At 35.9% G+C, this 9,066-nt stretch overlaps 1 long non-coding RNA gene across 2 annotated transcripts; it reads left to right on the top strand.

Moving 5' to 3' along the window:
* Positions 1–4,173: 4,173 nt before the first annotated feature.
* On the top strand, positions 4,174–9,043 carry LOC122088724. 2 transcript variants are annotated; one of them, XR_006143126.1, is made up of 3 exons: positions 4,246–5,179; positions 5,408–5,472; positions 8,620–9,043. It is a non-coding gene; the product is annotated as an uncharacterized LOC122088724 (long non-coding RNA). The 2 variants fall into 2 exon arrangements; XR_006143125.1 differs by lacking the exon at positions 8,620–9,043 and having other exon boundaries at positions 4,174–5,179; positions 5,408–5,944.
* Positions 9,044–9,066: the final 23 nt, after the last annotated feature.

Genomic DNA, 9,066 nt, shown 5'->3' with positions numbered 1-9,066 from the left:
AAAAATTTAGCAGCAATCTTAGTGGTGAAAGACCCCTTTCTTGAAAGATGGCACCACCATCAATCAGGATCAAGGGATAATCAATTTGGAGATATTAACAGGTAGAATGGAATTAAGTAACCTTGTGTTCCATTGATTCCCTATCATGAAATTGTTGATTTTATAAGATGTGCAAGTGGAAATACTTCACAATACACATTATCAAGAAAAATACCTGAGATTTGTGAATCCAAGGGTCTGGAAAAAGGTATTGTACCCATTACCTATTTTGACATGAATCATTTGTTTCAAGGTAGGGAGAATACTTACAATGGCATTCCAGCATAATGAGCCCCTAAATTTTGAGAGTTTGTTTGTCAAAGATTTGAACCCACAGACACTAGCCATTGTTGAGGAGCCTCCATCCAAACTTATGTAGAAGAGCCTTATTTTCGGTTTCAGAATCTATGAGTCCAAGGCCACCCAGCTTTTGGGTTGGCAAATTCTCTTACAGTCAATGTGGCAGATTCTTTTTTTGGGTGGTAGAGTCTCCATTCCAAAAATGTAGGTAAATGGAGTCTAATTTCCTACAAATTAATTTAGGTATGGCAGAGCAAGTCATAAGATAAGAAGGAATTGAAGAGTGTGTTGACTGAAGGAGCACATTTTTGCCCGCATAAGACAGAAGGAGCTCTCCAAATGCCAAGCATTTTTTTTTCCACCCATCGCCCTATATTCTAAAAGTTATAGTTTTAGCTTTGGGCTGAAAAATGTTTGTTCCCAAGTAAAGAGAATCCTTATCCATTTCTTTGATTCATATAGTGCCGCACAAAGCATTCTTAACATCGATCTGTGGGAACATTAGAACTAAAAGCAAGCCCACTTTTGGAGAAATCTATGATTAATTCTGAGAGATCATAGAAAAGGTCAAGAATGCATTTGATGGTAGCTAGATCATCATGGGTGGCTCTACAAAAGATAAAGGTATCATCAGCAAAAAACAGATATGAGATTCAGGGGCATACCTGATACCTTAATGCCTTTGAACAAATTGATTTCCCTGTAGGTAGAGAGGAGACAGGACAAGCCTTCCATTGCAACAATGAAGAGGAAAAGGCTTAAGGGACAACGTTGTCTGATCCCTCTTGAAGCTTTGAAAAAATTGAATGTTGCGCCATTTAATTTGATAGAGAATGATGTTGAGGATTTAAAGTTCCTGATAAGCTGTCCCTATTTTTGTCCAAAACCAAGGAAGTCAAATATGGCCAGCAAATAATTCCATTCTAGCTTATCATAAGCCTTACCCATGTCCATTGATGGCTACAAAACCAAATTTTCCTCTTTTTCGTCGGAGGAAACGAAAGATCTCTTGGGCAATAATAATGTTTTTGGTTATCTATCTTCCAAGATACGGAGAGATGAATTTGCCGAGATGATTTTTTAATCTAGAAGCACGAATCTTTGCCACAATCTTGTAGGATACATTGCACAGACTGATGGGTCGAAAGTCAGAGACCAATGACATATTATCCTCTTTGGGGATAAGACAAACTAAAGTATGGTTGGTGCCAAGTGGGAGGATTACAGTGGAGAAAAAATTGTGAACAAAGGAACAGACCTCAGGGATCATATCCCAGAATTTTTGAAAAAAAAAAAAAACTTCCTTGAAACCATCAGGGCCTGGAGCCTTCCCAATTGAGAAGACCAAATCTCTAATTTCAACAAGGGAAGGGGGGTAGACAGAAAATGAGGACGAAATTAGGTGAGGGGAATAAAGAAACACTCGATGAAAGAAGGGTCCAAAGGGTTGAAGGTGGTGAATAAATTTTCCAGAAAAGAGGCAAATTCCTTTGCAATTAAGAAGAGATCGGATAATCAACACCATCCAGAAAATTTGAAAGTCATTACAGGACAAAAGGAGTAATATTTTCTTATCCCCACTGGCTATATGATGCATCCTCTCACACACTCATGGCGGTGTAATATAATGTGGAAGTGTCACATTTGAAAGGTTTGATTGAAAGACACCCCTGGAAGTGTATAAAAAAATTCACCTATTGGTAAATGCAATATAGATACCTTGGTGGATATGGCTTAACCTGGATCAAGGTTGACTATGTAGGATTCACCTATTTTCTTTTAATATGGTAAGGTTGGCCGTTAATTTTTCCTATGTGAAATGATTATGATTATGTGGATATTCTTATTGCATAAATTAGAAGCCCCTGTGACCCACTTCAAGGCTCAAATAATGAACAATCTAGTCAGCCAAGTAATTATAAATGCAATTTTCTTGTCCATAAACCCAATGAAGGAACTATAAACAAAGTATTCTTGTTATCGCTTTTTTCACTATTTTTAATAAAATTCTTGATCTTTGGTGGGAAAAAAAAATGTTTTCTTGTAATAGCATGACATGCCTCCTTGAAGATGCTAAGAATTTTTTTCGGTGGCAAAGTATAATCTACCAAGCGATGCAACAGGGCCTAGAAATCTAAACGTAAGACAAGATTTCAAATTCCAGCAATAGCAGCAGTTCACATCCCCAAAATGAGGGGCTAAATATTCACCTACCTATTTTCGTGAGTATTGAAATAGTTGGAGTAGACTACTCGCTCCTCATACTGTCTACCTATTTCCATGAGCATTGAAATAGTTGGAGTAGACTACTCACTCCTCATAATGTCATCAAACAAAATGTTTCAAATTCTATATTTAAAATTGTTAGGAAAATAATTCTTTCACAACTTGTGTCCAAGTTAATGGAGATCCATAACGATAATCAAAGATACGTAAAATAATAACACATTGAATAAATCAACCCAAAACGCAAAAGAGCACACCGATTTTAACATGAAAAACCCTTTCAAGACAAAAGGGGAAAAACCACGGAACCTTGTCCAGGTAAATCTTGCACTATAATCAATAATGGATTACCAGATCTTCTCCCTAAACAAAACTGGGGCTACAAAACATTAAGAAGAAAATACTCTATTGGGTTACAGAGCAATTCAACAAACAATGGTATATTCACAAGATTACATTACTATCACTTCAAAATCTACCGTGACAAATACAGAAAAATCGTTGAACATTTTCCTACTTCCCGTGTTAGAGAAAACGCCGTCACGCCACAACGATCCAATATGAGGAATGCAAGAGAGACCACCTTATCTTCCTTCTTTTCCCCTCTTCACTCACCCTCATGGAAAAGATCAAAAGCAGAAAGAGATTGTACCAATTCTAAATCGGAATTAGATTGGGATTTGTACGCTTAATGAAACTCCTGCACACTGCTTTTTCAACCCATCCTTTACTTTTATATATATATATATATATATATATAAATACAAAATTTGAACTAGAAACCTTTTGATTTCTCAAGAACGAATAGCAATGTCAAAACAAAAATTGGGGACTTCTCCCTTGGTGGGGAGGAAGAAATAAAGAAACAAAGTTTAAGACTCCCAGCCTTGTGCTTTGTCTAGTATCATGTACATGTATAAACATATCAATCCCTCACGAAGTAAATTATGAAACATAAATAAGTAAAAACTGCAAGAGCATATAAAAATATGAGTTTCCGATGACACTCATTGTATCCAAAGAAGACTTTTAATAAAAAATCCTGGGGAGTGAAGGTGGCCATGCACTACAAGAAAAATGGGCATTTGCGACATTTTTTTAGAGACAGAAATATTTTTTGTCTCTTAAATAAACCATTTGGGACGGATATAGTTTCATCGCTACATATATAGAATTTGGGACAAATATCTTATCGTCGCAATATTTGAGACGGAATTATCCGTTGCTACTAGGATTGAATTCTACATCTATTATAACGGATTATTTTCCGTCCCTAAATAGACCATTCGGGACGGACGGAGTTCTGTCGCAACATATGAGACAGAAATCTTACTGTCGCCATATTTGGGACGGAATTTATCCATCACTATTACGATTAAATTTTACCTCTATCACGACAAATTGTTTTATGTCCCTAAATAAATCATTCGAGACAAATAAGGTTCTGTCGCTACATATATAACAGCTGGGACAGTATATTTCCGTCGCTACATATATAACAGTTGGGACAGTATATTTCGGTCGCTACATATATAACAGTTGGGACAGTACACTATATTTCCATCGCTATTGTAATTGAAAAATCTTCCCAATATTGGAGACGGATAATTAACTGTCTCAACCAAAACAATACCACTGCATATCTAAAAGTATAGAACAGAATAAATCGCATTAAATTCGAATGAACCAAATTCTATACATATTTATCATTGGCGACGGAAAATTTCCATCGCTAAATTTGTCCTAAATGAAAGAAATTTTCGTTCAAAATCCGAGCCCTAATTCCCTTCCCGCTCAAATCTCTCTAAAATCCCAATTTCGTATCAATACTCTCTCTCTCTCTACAAACCCTCATCTCTCTGAACTCCCACCTTGCTCGCATCCACGGTCACACCCTAATGTTGTTGTTCCTCTTCTCCATGTGTTCTTCCTCTTCTTCCAAATTTCTCTTGCTGGTGAAAATTTCTGTTGCTACGTTAGCTTCCCCAATGACTTGATTGAAACTTACCCTCTTGCGCCAAAAATTTTGGTTTTCCGGCGATATACTCCCGCATATTGATCGATAACACCCTCTTCCTCCATCGTAGGCCCTAATTCCGTTTCTGCAACATTGAGGCTCATACGACTGGGGAAACGAAATGGTTTAGATGATGGTTTAGCTACATCAGCCTCTAATTAGTAGTGGCTCCAGAGAAACGAAATGGTTTAGATGATGCTTTAGACCGACTGGGAACTCCATTAGTGAGAAAAATTCCTCTGCGCAATCTTCGAATCAGCACCTTGAACGAGAGGGTTTTGGTTATCACAAAACCATAAGTTATTTTTCCCTCTCTCCCATCATCTCCCTGGGTATCTAGGTCTAGAACTATCTCTTGGTCCTCTGGTCCCCAATAGCTGAAACCCCAAATACTAGTGCATTATTTTCCTCTCTCACTTCAATTTCTTCTGGTTTTTGGTTATTTGCTTCATAACTTACAATTAAATCATCACACAAGAGGAATCCGTGGTGAAGGTGGAAGGAATTTCATCACTGCTCACTCAGAAGATTGGGGTTTCACACCAGCAGAGAACGGATAGCAAGGAGCTCTTATAGATCTCTTGAGGCCGTCTTCAGGTAAGCCCTCTCTCATCTTTGTGGGAGAAATTTTCAATCTCCTTTGTTCCTGGCTTCTTCGGTCATCTAAGTGATATTCGATAATAAGTTTGAATGAGTATTTGGGTCTATTCAAAGCCAAATGATGTATGTACATTAGGTTAATAGCATCATTCCAATAATAATCTAGTCAAACTATAAAGTCTCTCTCTCTCTCTCTCTCTCTCTCTCAAACTCTGTTTTTGGCAGATGGGCAGACATCAATCTCATTGGAGTCGAGGAACCCAAGCATATTCCTAGAGGGGAATTTAGAGGTATTCCCACCCCTTCTTTTTTCAAACAACCTATTGAATCACAGTGGATTTTGTAGTTCGAGCTTGAGAGGGTTTTTTTTTTGCTTTCAAGTTGTCATTTGATTTTCATTTCTTTAATGTGGTGATGAAAGCGTTCATATCAATCAATATATAAAATGAAGATGATATATAAGTTATTAATAATTTTAATTTGGATGACCATATGCATGCATAATATGTTGTATGACAGGGATGCTTATTAAATTAATTCTTTATGGTTCATTGATCGACAGGTATGCATGGTAGGATGTTAGAAAGCCTCAATCAAGGAGCTTATTTGAACTCTAGAATTTACTATTTAGTAAAAATTATAGTTTCATGGATTGGCTACTAAATATTGAACTTTCTTGATTCTATTCATTTTCCCCATCTTTTTGTGTTTGTAGGAGTTCTTTCCTTTATATAAATACAAAAGGGTTAATTTCCATATCAAGTAAGTCCAAAAAATAAATTCACCAGAGAGATCGCAGTAGCCATTTTGTGGTCAAAGAAGTGTATCAACTGAGTTAAGGCACAATCATTGAAGCTGTCATTTTCAGTTCCTTTACAATTTATTAAAAACATCAAAGGTACCTACAAATTGCAGGTTTATGGGTCATCTAGAATCTGGATAGAACAACTAAAGGCAGATTGAGCCATCTAAATCTTATGATATAGGGAAGTGTCAATATAGAATCTCTAGATCATTGTTGGATAAGAGATTACTTGGATGAATCAAGGAAAGATCTGCCTACAAGAAAAGCCCAAAGGTGATGTTGTTTGGCGCCAACAACATTTGAGTTACTGACGGGCAAAAATGAAATTAAGTTGTATGACAGGTTCCCATCCTTGCAGTACTCACAATCCTTTAAGCAGAAGTCTCAAAATCTATAAGTAATAAGTAACAGCCGGCCCAATATTTAATTAGATTATTAAAATATAATACCTCATGAAAAACCATCTAAAAAAATGAAATGAAATTTGATATAGGAGATAATATAAGTGGAGGTCAACTACAAGTCCAGTCCTATTAGATTTAGGACTCCAAACACATGGAGGTTCTTGTGTCAGTTTTGGAGTTGTTTTAAGACTTTTATTGGTCAAATAAGTAGCCAGTTTGCTTATTAGTTGGTTTAGGCTATTTGTAGTCATTTTAGTGAGTCATATTTGGAGAGTATACATATACTTTTGTAACCAGCCATTAAGGTAACCAGCCATTTAAGACATGAATTTTATGATGTCTAAAGCTTGGTTGGCTCCTATATTCTGTGTGATTCAGAATAGTGTTGTGAGATGCAATGCAACCATGAAGAGATGCTAAGGTAGGATTGGTGGGATTCTAATATAGCTCTAGGTGAAATGCTTGGTCCGTATCCTTCCATCCTTTTTTGATTCTTCTTCTTTTATCCATCCATCAGTTTAGGTCAGTATTTTGAAGCTTTCTATTTTCTGTTCATGGGTACATTGTTGGATTCTACTGCTTTTTTAAGTATTCTGTTCTGCTGATTCTTGTTCATAAGTCTCTTTAAAACTCTGCTACTATTTTGAACTTAAAGATCCAAATTTTATACTGATTTCCAGAAATCCTTCTCTCACAAGGATCTTCTGAATTCTTCAATTTCATGGCTGTTTTCAATTCCTGGATATGTTTTCTGTTACAGTTCCTAATCACTGTTTATCCATCAAATCAGTTCATTTTGTCAACCATTTTGGTTTCCATAGGTTGGGTATCAGGCGTCTTGATTTTTCAATTGCTCGATCTCAATACACGAAGGTTATCCAAGGGTATTTTTGAGATATTTCAATCACAGCTTTAATCTAATCAAATTAACTAAATTTCACTACTGATTTGTTTGATTGGATTGATGATCTATTGTTAAATAAGAATTTGAATGTGTAGATTTGGGAACAAAAATAGTTTTACTTATCATTTTGTTTGAGGATGATAGAAATATTTAACTTGTATAGATTTATGTGATGTTAATATTTTTGGATGATGTAATCATTAAATGTCCAGTTGGATCTACTAATGTGTGACAACAGGGTAAATATTGTATATGAAAAAATCATAATTATTTTTTTATTTTACTTAAAAACTTTTAGGGACAGAATTTTGTTGTCCCTAAAAATTCCAGACCTTGTTAGTTGGGACGGAAGATATCTATCTCTAGAAGGAAGACCCTATTAGTAACAAGAAATTCCATCCCAAAAAACAAAGTTTTGAAATTTTTTACAATGGAAAAATTCTATCTCAAATAATTTGTGCTCTTTTGCTACGGAAATAAATTGTCGCTACGTGGTCCTAACAACACAGCATTTACGACAGATATTTTCGTTGCTTTAGTAATTATTTGTGACAGAAAATAACTGTCTAGAAAACTGTCGCAATTGACCCCTTAGGGATGAAATTTTTTTTTTGTTGCTTAAATTATGTGACGGCCATTGTGATGACAATTGTGCGATGGAAAATTATATTGTCCCTAATAGATATTAGAGACAATATTTTCATATTTGTGATAGAAAATTTCCGTCCTCTAAACCCTTTTTTCTTGTAGTGGATACATTTAACTAAAGAGAGGCCTTTCTCTTACCATTGATTGTTTAAAAATATGTTGTAATTGTCTATCATTATTTGAATTTTAATAGTCATCTTAAATTACTAATTGCTTTAATAGACATCATATATGATTGAAATACATCTTTCTCTCTCTCAGTCACGTGCACTTGCACGTGTACTTTTACTAGTATATATATATATATATATATTAAAATTAAAGAATAAGTTTTGGGTGTTTAATTTTAAAAAATGTAAAGCCCAGCCCAGCCCAGCCCAGGTCTCTAACCTGACCTCAATGTGGGTGAGCATTTTGGATTGGGAGACTTGGGTTGATAAAGATGAGTCCCCAATGGTTTATTCACCATATGTTAAACCTTGAAGCCGAAGGTTCAAGACTTGTATCGGATCTGGATAAAGATGAGCCCCCCAATCGTTAGGGCCTATTTGGGATCAAATGAGGCCAAGGCCCAGTCGAGTTGCTTATGGTTCATAAAGATGGCGACTTTGTAAAAATTGATGTAGAAGCTCATCTTAATCTGGCCAACATTGCCCTGTGTATTTTGGTTGTCCAGGCATAGCAATTGCAAGCTAAATAACTTGACTTGACCACGCCTTCTTCAGAGACAGATGTCCTAAACAAATTTTGACTGTGCGGCAGATGTGGCTGGCCTGAAGCACCTTAAGATGTATGATGTGTGTCGAGGTCTATGCACAGTGCTTCAAGTCATCGGATGTGCTCTTTCATCCCTACCGTGCTTTAGAGGAGTCGGATCCTGAACAAACATGCTCGGCAATGGATAATAGACTTTAATATTTTTGAGCTAAAAATTTGTGTTAATTTATAGAGAATTCGAAAAGGCTTGCATGCTACTGGAATGCTGAGCCAATATTAAGGTTCTAATTCCAGGAAAGATATGACATGTCTATCTTTCTCCCTATTTTGTATATGTGCATGCAGAAGTAACAAACACACACTTCAAGTTGCTTCATGAAAAATAATAGTTAAAAAAAAAAAAAAA

The sequence above is a fragment of the Macadamia integrifolia genome, chromosome 9, assembly GCF_013358625.1.
Source record: "Macadamia integrifolia cultivar HAES 741 chromosome 9, SCU_Mint_v3, whole genome shotgun sequence".
Taxonomy (NCBI): domain Eukaryota; kingdom Viridiplantae; phylum Streptophyta; class Magnoliopsida; order Proteales; family Proteaceae; genus Macadamia; species Macadamia integrifolia.
Note: the sequence above shows the minus strand (reverse complement) of the source record. Positions and strands in the feature narration are given on the sequence as shown.